General features: G+C 48.3%; 1 protein-coding gene across 6 annotated transcripts in view; it reads right to left on the bottom strand.

The window, feature by feature from the left end:
• Positions 1–21,059, bottom strand: part of phaf1 (phagosome assembly factor 1) — a 49,915-nt gene that overhangs the window by 11,645 nt on the left and 17,211 nt on the right. The window lies entirely within an intron of this gene.

Here is a 21,059-nt window from a genome sequence, read left to right as displayed (position 1 = left end):
TCACTACAGCCAGATCTCTGGTCTGGTTGGCGGTTTTTACTTCTGGATCCATCACTACAGCCAGATCTCTGGTCTGGTTCGTGGTTTTTACTTCTGGATCCATCACTACATCCAGATCTCTGGTCTGGTTCATGGTTTTTACTTCTGGATCCATCACTACAGCCAGATCTCTGGTCTGGTTGGCGGTTTTTACTTCTGGATCCATCACTACAGCCAGATCTCTGGTCTGGTTGGCGGTTTTTACATCTGGATCCATCACTACAGCCAGATCTATGGTCTGGTTGGCGGTTTTTACTTCTGGATCCATCACTACAGCCAGATCTATGGTCTGGTTGGCGGTTTTTACTTCTGGATCCATCACTGCAGCCAGATCTCTGGTCTGGTTGGCGGTTTATACTTCTGGATCCATCACTACAGCCAGATCTCTGGTCTGGTTCATGGTTTATACTTCTGGATCCATCACTACAGCCAGATCTCTGGTCTGGTTGGCGGTTTTTACATCTGGATCCATCACTACAGCCAGATCTCTGGTCTGGTTGGCGGTTTTTACATCTGGATCCATCAATAGAGCCAGATCTATGGTCTGGTTGGCGGTTTTTACTGCTGGATCCACCACTACAGCCAGATCTCTGGTCTGGTTGGCGGTTTTTACTTCTGGATCCATCACTACAGCCAGATCTCTGGTCTGGTTGGCGGTTTTTACTGCTGGATCCATCACTACAGCCAGATCTCTGGTCTGGTTGGCGGTTTTTACATCTGGATCCATCACTACAGCCAGATCTATGGTCTGGTTCGTGGTTTTTACTTCTGGATCCATCACTACAGCCAGATCTATGGTCTGGTTGGCGGTTTTTACTGCTGGATCCACCACTACAGCCAGATCTCTGGTCTGGTTCGTGGTTTTTACTGCTGGATCCATCACTACAGCCAGATCTCTGGTCTGGTTCGTGGTTTTTACTTCTGGATCCATCACTACAGCCAGATCTATGGTCTGGTTGGCGGTTTTTACTGCTGGATCCATCACTACAGCCAGATCTCTGGTCTGGTTGGCGGTTTTTACTTCTGGATCCATCTCTACAGCCAGATCTATGGTCTGGTTGGTGGTTTTTACTTCTGGATCCATCACTACAGCCAGATCTCTGGTCTGGTTGGCGGTTGTTACTTCTGAATCCATCACTACAGCCAGATCTATGGTCTGGTTGGCGGTTTTTACTTCTGAATCCATCACTACAGCCAGATCTATGGTCTGGTTGGCGGTTTTTACTGCTGGATCCATCACTACAGCCAGATCTCTGGTCTGGTTCGTGGTTTATACTTCTGGATCCATCACTACAGCCAGATCTCTGGTCTGGTTCGTGGTTTTTACTTCTGGATCCATCACTACAGCCAGATCTATGGTCTGGTTGGCAGCTTTTACTTCTGGATCCATCACTACAGCCAGATCTCTGGTCTGGTTGGCGGTTTTTACTTCTGGATCCATCACTACAGCCAGATCTCTGGTCTGGTTGGCGGTTTTTACTTCTGGATCCATCACTACAGCCAGATCTCTGGTCTGGTTGGCGGTTTTTACTTCTGGATCCATCACTACAGCCAGATCTCTGGTCTGGTTCGTGGTTTTTACTTCTGGATCCATCACTACAGCCAGATCTCTGGTCTGGTTCGTGGTTTTTACTTCTGGATCCATCACTACAGCCAGATCTCTGGTCTGGTTTGGGGTTTTTACTTCTGGATCAATCACTACAGCCAGATCTCTGGTCTGGTTGGCGGTTTTTACTTCTGGATCCATCACTGCAGCCAGATCTATGGTCTGGTTCGTGGTTTTTACTTCTGGATCCATCACTACAGCCAGATCTCTGGTCTGGTTGGCGGTTTTTACTTCTGGATCCATCACTACAGCCAGATCTCTGGTCTGGTTGGCGGTTTTTACATCTGGATTCATCACTACAGCCAGATCTCTGGTCTGGTTGGCGGTTTTTACATCTGGATCCATCACTACAGCCAGATCTATGGTCTGGTTGGCGGTTTTTACTTCTGGATCCATCACTACAGCCAGATCTATGGTCTGGTTGGCGGTTTTTACTGCTGGATCCATCACTACAGCCAGATCTATGGTCTGGTTGGCGGTTTTTACTGCTGGATCCATCACTACAGCCAGATCTCTGGTCTGGTTGGCGGTTTTTACTTCTGGATCCATCACTACAGCCAGATCTCTGGTCTGGTTGGCGGTTTATACTTCTGGATCCATCACCACAGCCAGATCTCTGGTCTGGTTGGCGGTTTTTACATCTGGATCCATCACTACAGCCAGATTTCTGGTCTGGTTGGCGGTTTTTACATCTGGATCCATCACGACAGCCAGATCTATGGTCTGGTTGGCGGTTTTTACTTCTGGATCCATCACTACAGCCAGATCTATGGTCTGGTTGGCGGTTTTTACTGCTGGATCCATCACTACAGCCAGATCTATGGTCTGGTTGGCGGTTTTTACTGCTGGATCCACCACTACAGCCAGATCTCTGGTCTGGTTGGCGGTTTTTACTGCTGGATCCACCACTACAGCCAGATCTCTGGTCTGGTTGGCGGTTTTTACTTCTGGATCCATCACTACAGCCAGATCTCTGGTCTGGTTGGCGGTTTTTACATCTGGATCCATCACTACAGCCAGATCTATGGTCTGGTTCGTGGTTTTTACTTCTGGATCCATCACTACAGCCAGATCTATGGTCTGGTTGGCGGTTTTTACTGCTGGATCCACCACTACAGCCAGATCTCTGGTCTGGTTCGTGGTTTTTACTGCTGGATCCATCACTACAGCCAGATCTCTGGTCTGGTTCGTGGTTTTTACTTCTGGATCCATCACTACAGCCAGATCTATGGTCTGGTTGGCGGTTTTTACTGCTGGATCCATCACTACAGCCAGATCTATGGTCTGGTTGGCGGTTTTTACTTCTGGATCCATCACTACAGCCAGATCTATGGTCTGGTTGGCGGTTTTTACTTCTGGATCCATCACTACAGCCAGATCTCTGGTCTGGTTCGTGGTTTTTACTGCTGGATCCATCACTACAGCCAGATCTCTGGTCTGGTTAGCGGTTTTTACTTCTGGATCCATCACTACAGCCAGATCTCTGGTCTGGTTGGCGGTTTTTACTGCTGGATCCATCACTACAGCCAGATCTCTGGTCTGGTTGGCGGTTTTTACTGCTGGATCCATCACTACAGCCAGATCTCTGGTCTGGTTCGTGGTTTTTACTTCTGGATCCATCACTACAGCCAGATCTCTGGTCTGGTTGGCGGTTTTTACTTCTGAATCCATCACTACAGCCAGATCTCTGGTCTGGTTGGCGGTTTTTACTGCTGGATCCATCACTACAGCCAGATCTCTGGTCTGGTTCGTGGTTTTTACTTCTGGATCCATCACTACAGCCAGATCTATGGTCTGGTTGGCGGTTTTTACTTCTGGATCCATCACTACAGCCAGATCTCTGGTCTGGTTGGCGGTTTTTACTGCTAGATCCATCACTACAGCCAGATCTCTGGTCTGGTTGGCGGTTTTTACTTCTGGATCCATCACTACAGCCAGATCTCTGGTCTGGTTCGGGGTTTTTACTTCTGGATCAATCACTACAGCCAGATCTCTGGTCTGGTTGGCGGTTTTTACTTCTGGATCCATCACTGCAGCCAGATCTATGGTCTGGTTCGTGGTTTTTACTTCTGGATCCATCACTACAGCCAGATCTCTGGTCTGGTTGGCGGTTTTTACTTCTGGATCCATCACTACAGCCAGATCTCTGGTCTGGTTGGCGGTTTTTACTTCTGGATCCATCACTACAGCCAGATCTCTGGTCTGGTTGGCGGTTTATACTTCTGGATCCATCACTACAGCCAGATCTCTGGTCTGGTTGGCGGTTTTTACATCTGGATCCATCACTACAGCCAGATCTATGGTCTGGTTGGCGGTTTTTACTTCTGGATCCATCACTACAGCCAGATCTATGGTCTGGTTGGCGGTTTTTACTTCTGGATCCATCACTACAGCCAGATCTATGGTCTGGTTGGCGGTTTTTACTGCTGGATCCATCACTACAGCCAGATCTATGGTCTGGTTGGCGGTTTTTACTGCTGGATCCATCACGACAGCCAGATCTCTGGTCTGGTTGGCGGTTTTTACTTCTGGATCCATCACTACAGCCAGATCTATGGTCTGGTTGGCGGTTTTTACTTCTGGATCCATCACTACAGCCAGATCTATGGTCTGGTTGGCGGTTTTTACTTCTGGATCCATCACTACAGCCAGATCTATGGTCTGGTTCATGGTTTTTACTTCTGGATCCATCACTACAGCCAGATCTCTGGTCTGGTTGGCGGTTTTTACATCTGGATCCATCACTACAGCCAGATCTCTGGTCTGGTTGGCGGTTTTTACATCTGGATCCATCACTACAGCCAGATCTATGGTCTGGTTGGCGGTTTTTACATCTGGATCCATCACTACAGCCAGATCTATGGTCTGGTTGGCGGTTTTTACTGCTGGATCCATCACTGCAGCCAGATCTATGGTCTGGTTCGTGGTTTTTACTTCTGGATCCATCACTACAGCCAGATCTCTGGTCTGGTTGGCGGTTTTTACTTCTGGATCCATCACTACAGCCAGATCTCTGGTCTGGTTGGCGGTTTTTACTTCTGGATCCATCACTACAGCCAGATCTCTGGTCTGGTTGGCGGTTTTTACTTCTGGATCAATCACTACAGCCAGATCTCTGGTCTGGTTGGCGGTTTTTACTTCTGGATCCATCACTGCAGCCAGATCTATGGTCTGGTTCGTGGTTTTTACTTCTGGATCCATCACTACAGCCAGATCTCTGGTCTGGTTGGCGGTTTTTACTTCTGGATCCATCACTACAGCCAGATCTCTGGTCTGGTTGGCGGTTTTTACATCTGGATTCATCACTACAGCCAGATCTCTGGTCTGGTTGGCGGTTTTTACATCTGGATCCATCACTACAGCCAGATCTATGGTCTGGTTGGCGGTTTTTACTTCTGGATCCATCACTACAGCCAGATCTATGGTCTGGTTGGCGGTTTTTACTGCTGGATCCATCACTACAGCCAGATCTCTGGTCTGGTTGGCGGTTTTTACTGCTGGATCCATCACTACAGCCAGATCTCTGGTCTGGTTCGTGGTTTTTACTTCTGGATCCATCACTACAGCCAGATCTCTGGTCTGGTTGGCGGTTTTTACTTCTGAATCCATCACTACAGCCAGATCTCTGGTCTGGTTGGCGGTTTTTACTGCTGGATCCATCACTACAGCCAGATCTCTGGTCTGGTTCGTGGTTTTTACTTCTGGATCCATCACTACAGCCAGATCTATGGTCTGGTTGGCGGTTTTTACTTCTGGATCCATCACTACAGCCAGATCTCTGGTCTGGTTGGCGGTTTTTACTGCTAGATCCATCACTACAGCCAGATCTCTGGTCTGGTTGGCGGTTTTTACTTCTGGATCCATCACTACAGCCAGATCTCTGGTCTGGTTCGGGGTTTTTACTTCTGGATCAATCACTACAGCCAGATCTCTGGTCTGGTTGGCGGTTTTTACTTCTGGATCCATCACTGCAGCCAGATCTATGGTCTGGTTCGTGGTTTTTACTTCTGGATCCATCACTACAGCCAGATCTCTGGTCTGGTTGGCGGTTTTTACTTCTGGATCCATCACTACAGCCAGATCTCTGGTCTGGTTGGCGGTTTTTACTTCTGGATCCATCACTACAGCCAGATCTCTGGTCTGGTTGGCGGTTTATACTTCTGGATCCATCACTACAGCCAGATCTCTGGTCTGGTTGGCGGTTTTTACATCTGGATCCATCACTACAGCCAGATCTATGGTCTGGTTGGCGGTTTTTACTTCTGGATCCATCACTACAGCCAGATCTATGGTCTGGTTGGCGGTTTTTACTTCTGGATCCATCACTACAGCCAGATCTATGGTCTGGTTGGCGGTTTTTACTGCTGGATCCATCACTACAGCCAGATCTATGGTCTGGTTGGCGGTTTTTACTGCTGGATCCATCACGACAGCCAGATCTCTGGTCTGGTTGGCGGTTTTTACTTCTGGATCCATCACTACAGCCAGATCTATGGTCTGGTTGGCGGTTTTTACTTCTGGATCCATCACTACAGCCAGATCTATGGTCTGGTTGGCGGTTTTTACTTCTGGATCCATCACTACAGCCAGATCTATGGTCTGGTTCATGGTTTTTACTTCTGGATCCATCACTACAGCCAGATCTCTGGTCTGGTTGGCGGTTTTTACATCTGGATCCATCACTACAGCCAGATCTCTGGTCTGGTTGGCGGTTTTTACATCTGGATCCATCACTACAGCCAGATCTATGGTCTGGTTGGCGGTTTTTACATCTGGATCCATCACTACAGCCAGATCTATGGTCTGGTTGGCGGTTTTTACTGCTGGATCCATCACTGCAGCCAGATCTATGGTCTGGTTCGTGGTTTTTACTTCTGGATCCATCACTACAGCCAGATCTCTGGTCTGGTTGGCGGTTTTTACTTCTGGATCCATCACTACAGCCAGATCTCTGGTCTGGTTGGCGGTTTTTACTTCTGGATCCATCACTACAGCCAGCTCTCTGGTCTGGTTGGCGGTTTTTACTTCTGGATCAATCACTACAGCCAGATCTCTGGTCTGGTTGGCGGTTTTTACTTCTGGATCCATCACTGCAGCCAGATCTATGGTCTGGTTCGTGGTTTTTACTTCTGGATCCATCACTACAGCCAGATCTCTGGTCTGGTTGGCGGTTTTTACTTCTGGATCCATCACTACAGCCAGATCTCTGGTCTGGTTGGCGGTTTTTACATCTGGATTCATCACTACAGCCAGATCTCTGGTCTGGTTGGCGGTTTTTACATCTGGATCCATCACTACAGCCAGATCTATGGTCTGGTTGGCGGTTTTTACTTCTGGATCCATCACTACAGCCAGATCTATGGTCTGGTTGGCGGTTTTTACTGCTGGATCCATCACTACAGCCAGATCTATGGTCTGGTTGGCGGTTTTTACTGCTGGATCCATCACTACAGCCAGATCTCTGGTCTGGTTGGCGGTTTTTACTTCTGGATCCATCACTACAGCCAGATCTCTGGTCTGGTTGGCGGTTTATACTTCTGGATCCATCACCACAGCCAGATCTCTGGTCTGGTTGGCGGTTTTTACATCTGGATCCATCACTACAGCCAGATTTCTGGTCTGGTTGGCGGTTTTTACATCTGGATCCATCACGACAGCCAGATCTATGGTCTGGTTGGCGGTTTTTACTTCTGGATCCATCACTACAGCCAGATCTATGGTCTGGTTGGCGGTTTTTACTTCTGGATCCATCACTACAGCCAGATCTCTGGTCTGGTTGGCGGTTTTTACTTCTGGATCCATCACTACAGCCAGATCTCTGGTCTGGTTGGCGGTTTATACTTCTGGATCCATCACTACAGCCAGATCTCTGGTCTGGTTGGCGGTTTTTACATCTGGATCCATCACTACAGCCAGATCTATGGTCTGGTTGGCGGTTTTTACTTCTGGATCCATCACTACAGCCAGATCTATGGTCTGGTTGGCGGTTTTTACTTCTGGATCCATCACTACAGCCAGATCTATGGTCTGGTTGGCGGTTTTTACTGCTGGATCCATCACTACAGCCAGATCTATGGTCTGGTTGGCGGTTTTTACTGCTGGATCCATCACGACAGCCAGATCTCTGGTCTGGTTGGCGGTTTTTACTTCTGGATCCATCACTACAGCCAGATCTATGGTCTGGTTGGCGGTTTTTACTTCTGGATCCATCACTACAGCCAGATCTATGGTCTGGTTGGCGGTTTTTACTTCTGGATCCATCACTACAGCCAGATCTATGGTCTGGTTCATGGTTTTTACTTCTGGATCCATCACTACAGCCAGATCTCTGGTCTGGTTGGCGGTTTTTACATCTGGATCCATCACTACAGCCAGATCTCTGGTCTGGTTGGCGGTTTTTACATCTGGATCCATCACTACAGCCAGATCTATGGTCTGGTTGGCGGTTTTTACATCTGGATCCATCACTACAGCCAGATCTATGGTCTGGTTGGCGGTTTTTACTGCTGGATCCATCACTACAGCCAGATCTCTGGTCTGGTTCGTGGTTTTTACTTCTGGATCCATCACTACAGCCAGATCTATGGTCTGGTTGGCGGTTTTTACTGCTGGATCCATCACTGCAGCCAGATCTATGGTCTGGTTCGTGGTTTTTACTTCTGGATCCATCACTACAGCCAGATCTCTGGTCTGGTTGGCGGTTTTTACTTCTGGATCCATCACTACAGCCAGATCTCTGGTCTGGTTGGCGGTTTATACTTCTGGATCCATCACTACAGCCAGATCTCTGGTCTGGTTGGCGGTTTTTACATCTGGATCCATCACTACAGCCAGATTTCTGGTCTGGTTGGCGGTTTTTACATCTGGATCCATCACTACAGCCAGATCTATGGTCTGGTTGGCGGTTTTTACTTCTGGATCCATCACTACAGCCAGATCTATGGTCTGGTTGGCGGTTTTTACTGCTGGATCCATCACTACAGCCAGATCTCTGATCTGGTTGGCGGTTTTTACTTCTGGATCCATCACTACAGCCAGATCTATGGTCTGGTTGGCGGTTTTTACTTCTGGATCCATCACTACAGCCAGATCTATGGTCTGGTTGGCGGTTTTTACTTCTGGATCCATCACTACAGCCAGATCTCTGGTCTGGTTCATGGTTTTTACTTCTGGATCCATCACTACAGCCAGATCTCTGGCCTGGTTGGCGGTTTTTACATCTGGATCCATCACTACAGCCAGATCTCTGGTCTGGTTGGCGGTTTTTACATCTGGATCCATCACTACAGCCAGATCTATGGTCTGGTTGGCGGTTTTTACATCTGGATCCATCACTACAGCCAGATCTCTGGTCTGGTTGGCGGTTTTTACTGCTGGATCCATCACTACAGCCAGATCTCTGGTCTGGTTGGCGGTTTTTACTTCTGGATCCATCACTACAGCCAGATCTATGGTCTGGTTGGCGGTTTTTACTGCTGGATCCACCACTACAGCCAGATCTCTGGTCTGGTTCGTGGTTTTTACTGCTGGATCCACCACTACAGCCAGATCTCTGGTCTGGTTCGTGGTTTTTACTTCTGGATCCATCACTACAGCCAGATCTCTGGTCTGGTTTGTGGTTTTTACTGCTGGATCCATCACTACAGCCAGATCTCTGGTCTGGTTCGTGGTTTTTACTTCTGGATCCATGACTACAGCCAGATCTATGGTCTGGTTGGCGGTTTTTACTGCTGGATCCACCACTACAGCCAGATCTCTGGTCTGGTTCGTGGTTTTTACTGCTGGATCCATCACTACAGCCAGATCTATGGTCTGGTTGGCGGTTTTTACTTCTGGATCCATCACTACAGCCAGATCTCTGGTCTGGTTCGTGGTTTTTACTGCTGGATCCATCACTACAGCCAGATCTCTGGTCTGGTTCGTGGTTTTTACTGCTGGATCCATCACTACAGCCAGATCTCTGGTCTGGTTCGTGGTTTTTACTGCTGGATCCATCACTACAGCCAGATCTCTGGTCTGGTTCGTGGTTTTTACTTCTGGATCCATCACTACAGCCAGATCTCTGGTCTGGTTCGTGGTTTTTACTTCTGGATCCATCACTACAGCCAGATCTCTGGTCTGGTTGGCGGTTTTTACTTCTGGAACCATCACTACAGCCAGATCTATGGTCTGGTTGGCGGTTTTTACTTCTGGATCCATCACTACAGCCAGATCTATGGTCTGGTTGGCGGTTTTTACTTCTGGATCCATCACTACAGCCAGATCTCTGGTCTGGTTCATGGTTTTTACTTCTGGATCCATCACTACAGCCAGATCTCTGGTCTGGTTTGCGGTTTTTACATCTGGATCCATCACTACAGCCAGATCTCTGGTCTGGTTGGCGGTTTTTACATCTGGATCCATCACTACAGCCAGATCTATGGTCTGGTTGGCGGTTTTTACATCTGGATCCATCACTACAGCCAGATCTATGGTCTGGTTGGCGGTTTTTACTGCTGGATCCATCACTGCAGCCAGATCTATGGTCTGGTTCGTGGTTTTTACTTCTGGATCCATCACTACAGCCAGATCTCTGGTCTGGTTGGCGGTTTTTACTACTGGATCCATCACTACAGCCAGATCTCTGGTCTGGTTGGCGGTTTTTACTTCTGGATCCATCACTACAGCCAGATCTCTGGTCTGGTTGGCGGTTTATACTTCTGGATCCATCACTACAGCCAGATCTCTGGTCTGGTTGGCGGTTTTTACATCTGGATCCATCACTACAGCCAGATTTCTGGTCTGGTTGGCGGTTTTTACATCTGGATCCATCACTACAGCCAGATCTATGGTCTGGTTGGCGGTTTTTACTTCTGGATCCATCACTACAGCCAGATCTATGGTCTGGTTGGCGCTTTTTACTGCTGGATCCATCACTACAGCCAGATCTATGGTCTGGTTGGCGGTTTTTACTGCTGGATCCATCACTACAGCCAGATCTCTGGTCTGGTTGGCGGTTTTTACTTCTGGATCCATCACTACAGCCAGATCTATGGTCTGGTTGGCGGTTTTTACTGCTGGATCCACCACTACAGCCAGATCTATGGTCTGGTTGGCGGTTTTTACTGCTGGATCCACCACTACAGCCAGATCTCTGGTCTGGTTCGTGGTTTTTACTGCTGGATCCATCACTACAGCCAGATCTCTGGTCTGGTTCGTGGTTTTTACTTCTGGATCCATCACTACAGCCAGATCTATGGTCTGGTTGGCGGTTTTTACTGCTGGATCCATCACTACAGCCAGATCTATGGTCTGGTTGGCGGTTTTTACTTCTGGATCCATCACTACAGCCAGATCTATGGTCTGGTTGGCGGTTTTTACTTCTCGATCCATCACTTCAGCCCGATCTCTTGTCTGGTTCTTGGTTTTTACTGCTGGATCCATCACTACAGCCAAATCTCTGGTCTGGTTGGCGGTTTTTACTTCTGGATCCATCACTACAGCCAGATCTCTGGTCTGGTTGGTGGTTTTTACTTCTGGATCCATCACTACAGCCAGATCTTTGGTCTGGTTGGCGGTTTTTACTTCTGGATCCATCACTACAGCCAGATCTCTGGTCTGGTTGGCGGTTTTTACTGCTGGATCCATCACTACAGCCAGATCTATGGTCTGGTTGGCGGTTTTTACTTCTGGATCCATCACTACAGCCAGATCTATGGTCTGGTTGGCGGTTTTTACTGCTGGATCCACCACTACAGCCAGATCTCTGGTCTGGTTCGTGGTTTTTACTGCTGGATCCACCACTACAGCCAGATCTCTGGTCTGGTTCGTGGTTTTTACTTCTGGATCCATCACTACAGCCAGATCTATGGTCTGGTTGGCGGTTTTTACTTCTGGATCCATCACTACAGCCAGATCTATGGTCTGGTTGGCGGTTTTTACTGCTGGATCCATCACTACAGCCAGATCTATGGTCTGGTTGGCGGTTTTTACTGCTGGATCCATCACTACAGCCAGATCTCTGGTCTGGTTGGCGGTTTTTACTTCTGGATCCATCACTACAGCCAGATCTCTGGTCTGGTTGGCGGTTTATACTTCTGGATCCATCACCACAGCCAGATCTCTGGTCTGGTTGGCGGTTTTTACATCTGGATCCATCACTACAGCCAGATTTCTGGTCTGGTTGGCGGTTTTTACATCTGGATCCATCACGACAGCCAGATCTATGGTCTGGTTGGCGGTTTTTACTTCTGGATCCATCACTACAGCCAGATCTATGGTCTGGTTGGCGGTTTTTACTGCTGGATCCATCACTACAGCCAGATCTATGGTCTGGTTGGCGGTTTTTACTGCTGGATCCACCACTACAGCCAGATCTCTGGTCTGGTTGGCGGTTTTTACTGCTGGATCCACCACTACAGCCAGATCTCTGGTCTGGTTGGCGGTTTTTACTTCTGGATCCATCACTACAGCCAGATCTCTGGTCTGGTTGGCGGTTTTTACATCTGGATCCATCACTACAGCCAGATCTATGGTCTGGTTCGTGGTTTTTACTTCTGGATCCATCACTACAGCCAGATCTATGGTCTGGTTGGCGGTTTTTACTGCTGGATCCACCACTAAAGCCAGATCTCTGGTCTGGTTCGTGGTTTTTACTGCTGGATCCATCACTACAGCCAGATCTCTGGTCTGGTTCGTGGTTTTTACTTCTGGATCCATCACTACAGCCAGATCTATGGTCTGGTTGGCGGTTTTTACTGCTGGATCCATCACTACAGCCAGATCTATGGTCTGGTTGGCGGTTTTTACTTCTGGATCCATCACTACAGCCAGATCTATGGTCTGGTTGGCGGTTTTTACTTCTGGATCCATCACTACAGCCAGATCTCTGGTCTGGTTCGTGGTTTTTACTGCTGGATCCATCACTACAGCCAGATCTCTGGTCTGGTTAGCGGTTTTTACTTCTGGATCCATCACTACAGCCAGATCTCTGGTCTGGTTGGCGGTTTTTACTGCTGGATCCATCACTACAGCCAGATCTCTGGTCTGGTTGGCGGTTTTTACTGCTGGATCCATCACTACAGCCAGATCTCTGGTCTGGTTCGTGGTTTTTACTTCTGGATCCATCACTACAGCCAGATCTCTGGTCTGGTTGGCGGTTTTTACTTCTGAATCCATCACTACAGCCAGATCTCTGGTCTGGTTGGCGGTTTTTACTGCTGGATCCATCACTACAGCCAGATCTCTGGTCTGGTTCGTGGTTTTTACTTCTGGATCCATCACTACAGCCAGATCTATGGTCTGGTTGGCGGTTTTTACTTCTGGATCCATCACTACAGCCAGATCTCTGGTCTGGTTGGCGGTTTTTACTGCTAGATCCATCACTACAGCCAGATCTCTGGTCTGGTTGGCGGTTTTTACTTCTGGATCCATCACTACAGCCAGATCTCTGGTCTGGTTCGGGGTTTTTACTTCTGGATCAATCACTACAGCCAGATCTCTGGTCTGGTTGGCGGTTTTTACTTCTGGATCCATCACTGCAGCCAGATCTATGGTCTGGTTCGTGGTTTTTACTTCTGGATCCATCACTACAGCCAGATCTCTGGTCTGGTTGGCGGTTTTTACTTCTGGATCCATCACTACAGCCAGATCTCTGGTCTGGTTGGCGGTTTTTACTTCTGGATCCATCACTACAGCCAGATCTCTGGTCTGGTTGGCGGTTTATACTTCTGGATCCATCACTACAGCCAGATCTCTGGTCTGGTTGGCGGTTTTTACATCTGGATCCATCACTACAGCCAGATCTATGGTCTGGTTGGCGGTTTTTACTTCTGGATCCATCACTACAGCCAGATCTATGGTCTGGTTGGCGGTTTTTACTTCTGGATCCATCACTACAGCCAGATCTATGGTCTGGTTGGCGGTTTTTACTGCTGGATCCATCACTACAGCCAGATCTATGGTCTGGTTGGCGGTTTTTACTGCTGGATCCATCACGACAGCCAGATCTCTGGTCTGGTTGGCGGTTTTTACTTCTGGATCCATCACTACAGCCAGATCTATGGTCTGGTTGGCGGTTTTTACTTCTGGATCCATCACTACAGCCAGATCTATGGTCTGGTTGGCGGTTTTTACTTCTGGATCCATCACTACAGCCAGATCTATGGTCTGGTTCATGGTTTTTACTTCTGGATCCATCACTACAGCCAGATCTCTGGTCTGGTTGGCGGTTTTTACATCTGGATCCATCACTACAGCCAGATCTCTGGTCTGGTTGGCGGTTTTTACATCTGGATCCATCACTACAGCCAGATCTATGGTCTGGTTGGCGGTTTTTACATCTGGATCCATCACTACAGCCAGATCTATGGTCTGGTTGGCGGTTTTTACTGCTGGATCCATCACTGCAGCCAGATCTATGGTCTGGTTCGTGGTTTTTACTTCTGGATCCATCACTACAGCCAGATCTCTGGTCTGGTTGGCGGTTTTTACTTCTGGATCCATCACTACAGCCAGATCTCTGGTCTGGTTGGCGGTTTTTACTTCTGGATCCATCACTACAGCCAGATCTCTGGTCTGGTTGGCGGTTTTTACTTCTGGATCAATCACTACAGCCAGATCTCTGGTCTGGTTGGCGGTTTTTACTTCTGGATCCATCACTGCAGCCAGATCTATGGTCTGGTTCGTGGTTTTTACTTCTGGATCCATCACTACAGCCAGATCTCTGGTCTGGTTGGCGGTTTTTACTTCTGGATCCATCACTACAGCCAGATCTCTGGTCTGGTTGGCGGTTTTTACATCTGGATTCATCACTACAGCCAGATCTCTGGTCTGGTTGGCGGTTTTTACATCTGGATCCATCACTACAGCCAGATCTATGGTCTGGTTGGCGGTTTTTACTTCTGGATCCATCACTACAGCCAGATCTATGGTCTGGTTGGCGGTTTTTACTGCTGGATCCATCACTACAGCCAGATCTCTGGTCTGGTTGGCGGTTTTTACTGCTGGATCCATCACTACAGCCAGATCTCTGGTCTGGTTCGTGGTTTTTACTTCTGGATCCATCACTACAGCCAGATCTCTGGTCTGGTTGGCGGTTTTTACTTCTGAATCCATCACTACAGCCAGATCTCTGGTCTGGTTGGCGGTTTTTACTGCTGGATCCATCACTACAGCCAGATCTCTGGTCTGGTTCGTGGTTTTTACTTCTGGATCCATCACTACAGCCAGATCTATGGTCTGGTTGGCGGTTTTTACTTCTGGATCCATCACTACAGCCAGATCTCTGGTCTGGTTGGCGGTTTTTACTGCTAGATCCATCACTACAGCCAGATCTCTGGTCTGGTTGGCGGTTTTTACTTCTGGATCCATCACTACAGCCAGATCTCTGGTCTGGTTCGGGGTTTTTACTTCTGGATCAATCACTACAGCCAGATCTCTGGTCTGGTTGGCGGTTTTTACTTCTGGATCCATCACTGCAGCCAGATCTATGGTCTGGTTCGTGGTTTTTACTTCTGGATCCATCACTACAGCCAGATCTCTGGTCTGGTTGGCGGTTTTTACTTCTGGATCCATCACTACAGCCAGATCTCTGGTCTGGTTGGCGGTTTTTACTTCTGGATCCATCACTACAGCCAGATCTCTGGTCTGGTTGGCGGTTTATACTTCTGGATCCATCACTACAGCCAGATCTCTGGTCTGGTTGGCGGTTTTTACATCTGGATCCATCACTACAGCCAGATCTATGGTCTGGTTGGCGGTTTTTACTTCTGGATCCATCACTACAGCCAGATCTATGGTCTGGTTGGCGGTTTTTACTTCTGGATCCATCACTACAGCCAGATCTATGGTCTGGTTGGCGGTTTTTACTGCTGGATCCATCACTACAGCCAGATCTATGGTCTGGTTGGCGGTTTTTACTGCTGGATCCATCACGACAGCCAGATCTCTGGTCTGGTTGGCGGTTTTTACTTCTGGATCCATCACTACAGCCAGATCTATGGTCTGGTTGGCGGTTTTTACTTCTGGATCCATCACTACAGCCAGATCTATGGTCTGGTTGGCGGTTTTTACTTCTGGATCCATCACTACAGCCAGATCTATGGTCTGGTTCATGGTTTTTACTTCTGGATCCATCACTACAGCCAGATCTCTGGTCTGGTTGGCGGTTTTTACATCTGGATCCATCACTACAGCCAGATCTCTGGTCTGGTTGGCGGTTTTTACATCTGGATCCATCACTACAGCCAGATCTATGGTCTGGTTGGCGGTTTTTACATCTGGATCCATCACTACAGCCAGATCTATGGTCTGGTTGGCGGTTTTTACTGCTGGATCCATCACTGCAGCCAGATCTATGGTCTGGTTCGTGGTTTTTACTTCTGGATCCATCACTACAGCCAGATCTCTGGTCTGGTTGGCGGTTTTTACTTCTGGATCCATCACTACAGCCAGATCTCTGGTCTGGTTGGCGGTTTTTACTTCTGGATCCATCACTACAGCCAGCTCTCTGGTCTGGTTGGCGGTTTTTACTTCTGGATCAATCACTACAGCCAGATCTCTGGTCTGGTTGGCGGTTTTTACTTCTGGATCCATCACTGCAGCCAGATCTATGGTCTGGTTCGTGGTTTTTACTTCTGGATCCATCACTACAGCCAGATCTCTGGTCTGGTTGGCGGTTTTTACTTCTGGATCCATCACTACAGCCAGATCTCTGGTCTGGTTGGCGGTTTTTACATCTGGATTCATCACTACAGCCAGATCTCTGGTCTGATTGGCGGTTTTTACATCTGGATCCATCACTACAGCCAGATCTATGGTCTGGTTGGCGGTTTTTACTTCTGGATCCATCACTACAGCCAGATCTATGGTCTGGTTGGCGGTTTTTACTGCTGGATCCATCACTACAGCCAGATCTATGGTCTGGTTGGCGGTTTTTACTGCTGGATCCATCACTACAGCCAGATCTCTGGTCTGGTTGGCGGTTTTTACTTCTGGATCCATCACTACAGCCAGATCTCTGGTCTGGTTGGCGGTTTATACTTCTGGATCCATCACCACAGCCAGATCTCTGGTCTGGTTGGCGGTTTTTACATCTGGATCCATCACTACAGCCAGATTTCTGGTCTGGTTGGCGGTTTTTACATCTGGATCCATCACGACAGCCAGATCTATGGTCTGGTTGGCGGTTTTTACTTCTGGATCCATCACTACAGCCAGATCTATGGTCTGGTTGGCGGTTTTTACTTCTGGATCCATCACTACAGCCAGATCTCTGGTCTGGTTGGCGGTTTTTACTTCTGGATCCATCACTACAGCCAGATCTCTGGTCTGGTTGGCGGTTTATACTTCTGGATCCATCACTACAGCCAGATCTCTGGTCTGGTTGGCGGTTTTTACATCTGGATCCATCACTACAGCCAGATCTATGGTCTGGTTGGCGGTTTTTAATTCTGGATCCATCACTACAGCCAGATCTATGGTCTGGTTGGCGGTTTTTACTTCTGGATCCATCACTACAGCCAGATCTATGGTCTGGTTGGCGGTTTTTACTGCTGGATCCATCACTACAGCCAGATCTATGGTCTGGTTGGCGGTTTTTACTGCTGGATCCATCACGACAGCCAGATCTCTGGTCTGGTTGGCGGTTTTTACTTCTGGATCCATCACTACAGCCAGATCTATGGTCTGGTTGGCGGTTTTTACTTCTGGATCCATCACTACAGCCAGATCTATGGTCTGGTTGGCGGTTTTTACTTCTGGATCCATCACTACAGCCAGATCTATGGTCTGGTTCATGGTTTTTACTTCTGGATCCATCACTACAGCCAGATCTCTGGTCTGGTTGGCGGTTTTTACATCTGGATCCATCACTACAGCCAGATCTCTGGTCTGGTTGGCGGTTTTTACATCTGGATCCATCACTACAGCCAGATCTATGGTCTGGTTGGCGGTTTTTACATCTGGATCCATCACTACAGCCAGATCTATGGTCTGGTTGGCGGTTTTTACTGCTGGATCCATCACTACAGCCAGATCTCTGGTCTGGTTCGTGGTTTTTACTTCTGGATCCATCACTACAGCCAGATCTATGGTCTGGTTGGCGGTTTTTACTGCTGGATCCATCACTGCAGCCAGATCTATGGTCTGGTTCGTGGTTTTTACTTCTGGATCCATCACTACAGCCAGATCTCTGGTCTGGTTGGCGGTTTTTACTTCTGGATCCATCACTACAGCCAGATCTCTGGTCTGGTTGGCGGTTTATACTTCTGGATCCATCACTACAGCCAGATCTCTGGTCTGGTTGGCGGTTTTTACATCTGGATCCATCACTACAGCCAGATTTCTGGTCTGGTTGGCGGTTTTTACATCTGGATCCATCACTACAGCCAGATCTATGGTCTGGTTGGCGGTTTTTACTTCTGGATCCATCACTACAGCCAGATCTATGGTCTGGTTGGCGGTTTTTACTGCTGGATCCATCACTACAGCCAGATCTCTGATCTGGTTGGCGGTTTTTACTTCTGGATCCATCACTACAGCCAGATCTATGGTCTGGTTGGCGGTTTTTACTTCTGGATCCATCACTACAGCCAGATCTATGGTCTGGTTGGCGGTTTTTACTTCTGGATCCATCACTACAGCCAGATCTCTGGTCTGGTTCATGGTTTTTACTTCTGGATCCATCACTACAGCCAGATCTCTGGCCTGGTTGGCGGTTTTTACATCTGGATCCATCACTACAGCCAGATCTCTGGTCTGGTTGGCGGTTTTTACATCTGGATCCATCACTACAGCCAGATCTATGGTCTGGTTGGCGGTTTTTACATCTGGATCCATCACTACAGCCAGATCTCTGGTCTGGTTGGCGGTTTTTACTGCTGGATCCATCACTACAGCCAGATCTCTGGTCTGGTTGGCGGTTTTTACTTCTGGATCCATCACTACAGCCAGATCTATGGTCTGGTTGGCGGTTTTTACTGCTGGATCCACCACTACAGCCAGATCTCTGGTCTGGTTCGTGGTTTTTACTGCTGGATCCACCACTACAGCCAGATCTCTGGTCTGGTTCGTGGTTTTTACTTCTGGATCCATCACTACAGCCAGATCTCTGGTCTGGTTTGTGGTTTTTACTGCTGGATCCATCACTACAGCCAGATCTCTGGTCTGGTTCGTGGTTTTTACTTCTGGATCCATCACTACAGCCAGATCTATGGTCTGGTTGGCGGTTTTTACTGCTGGATCCACCACTACAGCCAGATCTCTGGTCTGGTTCGTGGTTTTTACTGCTGGATCCATCACTACAGCCAGATCTATGGTCTGGTTGGCGGTTTTTACTTCTGGATCCATCACTACAGCCAGATCTCTGGTCTGGTTCGTGGTTTTTACTGCTGGATCCATCACTACAGCCAGATCTCTGGTCTGGTTCGTGGTTTTTACTGCTGGATCCATCACTACAGCCAGATCTCTGGTCTGGTTCGTGGTTTTTACTGCTGGATCCATCACTACAGCCAGATCTCTGGTCTGGTTCGTGGTTTTTACTTCTGGATCCATCACTACAGCCAGATCTCTGGTCTGGTTCGTGGTTTTTACTTCTGGATCCATCACTACAGCCAGATCTCTGGTCTGGTTGGCGGTTTTTACTTCTGGAACCATCACTACAGCCAGATCTATGGTCTGGTTGGCGGTTTTTACTTCTGGATCCATCACTACAGCCAGATCTATGGTCTGGTTGGCGGTTTTTACTTCTGGATCCATCACTACAGCCAGATCTCTGGTCTGGTTCATGGTTTTTACTTCTGGATCCATCACTACAGCCAGATCTCTGGTCTGGTTTGCGGTTTTTACATCTGGATCCATCACTACAGCCAGATCTCTGGTCTGGTTGGCGGTTTTTACATCTGGATCCATCACTACAGCCAGATCTATGGTCTGGTTGGCGGTTTTTACATCTGGATCCATCACTACAGCCAGATCTATGGTCTGGTTGGCGGTTTTTACTGCTGGATCCATCACTGCAGCCAGATCTATGGTCTGGTTCGTGGTTTTTACTTCTGGATCCATCACTACAGCCAGATCTCTGGTCTGGTTGGCGGTTTTTACTACTGGATCCATCACTACAGCCAGATCTCTGGTCTGGTTGGCGGTTTTTACTTCTGGATCCATCACTACAGCCAGATCTCTGGTCTGGTTGGCGGTTTATACTTCTGGATCCATCACTACAGCCAGATCTCTGGTCTGGTTGGCGGTTTTTACATCTGGATCCATCACTACAGCCAGATTTCTGGTCTGGTTGGCGGTTTTTACATCTGGATCCATCACTACAGCCAGATCTATGGTCTGGTTGGCGGTTTTTACTTCTGGATCCATCACTACAGCCAGATCTATGGTCTGGTTGGCGGTTTTTACTGCTGGATCCATCACTACAGCCAGATCTATGGTCTGGTTGGCGGTTTTTACTGCTGGATCCATCACTACAGCCAGATCTCTGGTCTGGTTGGCGGTTTTTACTTCTGGATCCATCACTACAGCCAGATCTATGGTCTGGTTGGCGGTTTTTACTGCTGGATCCACCACTACAGCCAGATCTATGGTCTGGTTGGCGGTTTTTACTGCTGGATCCACCACTACAGCCAGATCTCTGGTCTGGTTCGTGGTTTTTACTGCTGGATCCATCACTACAGCCAGATCTCTGGTCTGGTTCGTGGTTTTTACTTCTGGATCCATCACTACAGCCAGATCTATGGTCTGGTTGGCGGTTTTTACTGCTGGATCCATCACTACAGCCAGATCTATGGTCTGGTTGGCGGTTTTTACTTCTGGATCCATCACTACAGCCAGATCTATGGTCTGGTTGGCGGTTTTTACTTCTCGATCCATCACTTCAGCCCGATCTCTTGTCTGGTTCTTGGTTTTTACTGCTGGATCCATCACTACAGCCAAATCTCTGGTCTGGTTGGCGGTTTTTACTTCTGGATCCATCACTACAGCCAGATCTCTGGTCTGGTTGGTGGTTTTTACTTCTGGATCCATCACTACAGCCAGATCTTTGGTCTGGTTGGCGGTTTTTACTTCTGGATCCATCACTACAGCCAGATCTCTGGTCTGGTTGGCGGTTTTTACTTCTGGATCCATCACTGCAGCCAGATCTCTGGTCTGGTTGGCGGTTTTTACTTCTGGATCCATCACTACAGCCAGATCTCTGGTCTGGTTGGCGGTTTTTACTTCTGGATCCATCACTACAGCCAGATCTCTGGTCTGGTTGGCGGTTTTTACTGCTAGATCCATCACTACAGCCAGATCTCTGGTCTGGTTGGTGGTTTTTACATCTGGATCCATCACTACAGCCAGATCTCTGGTCTGGTTAGCGGTTTTTACTGCTGGATCCATCACTACAGCCAGATCTCTGGTCTGGTTCGTGGTTTTTACTTCTGGA

This window comes from Telmatherina bonti (genome assembly GCF_933228915.1).
Source record: "Telmatherina bonti genome assembly, chromosome: 2".
NCBI lineage: Eukaryota > Metazoa > Chordata > Actinopteri > Atheriniformes > Telmatherinidae > Telmatherina > Telmatherina bonti.
Note: the sequence above shows the minus strand (reverse complement) of the source record. Positions and strands in the feature narration are given on the sequence as shown.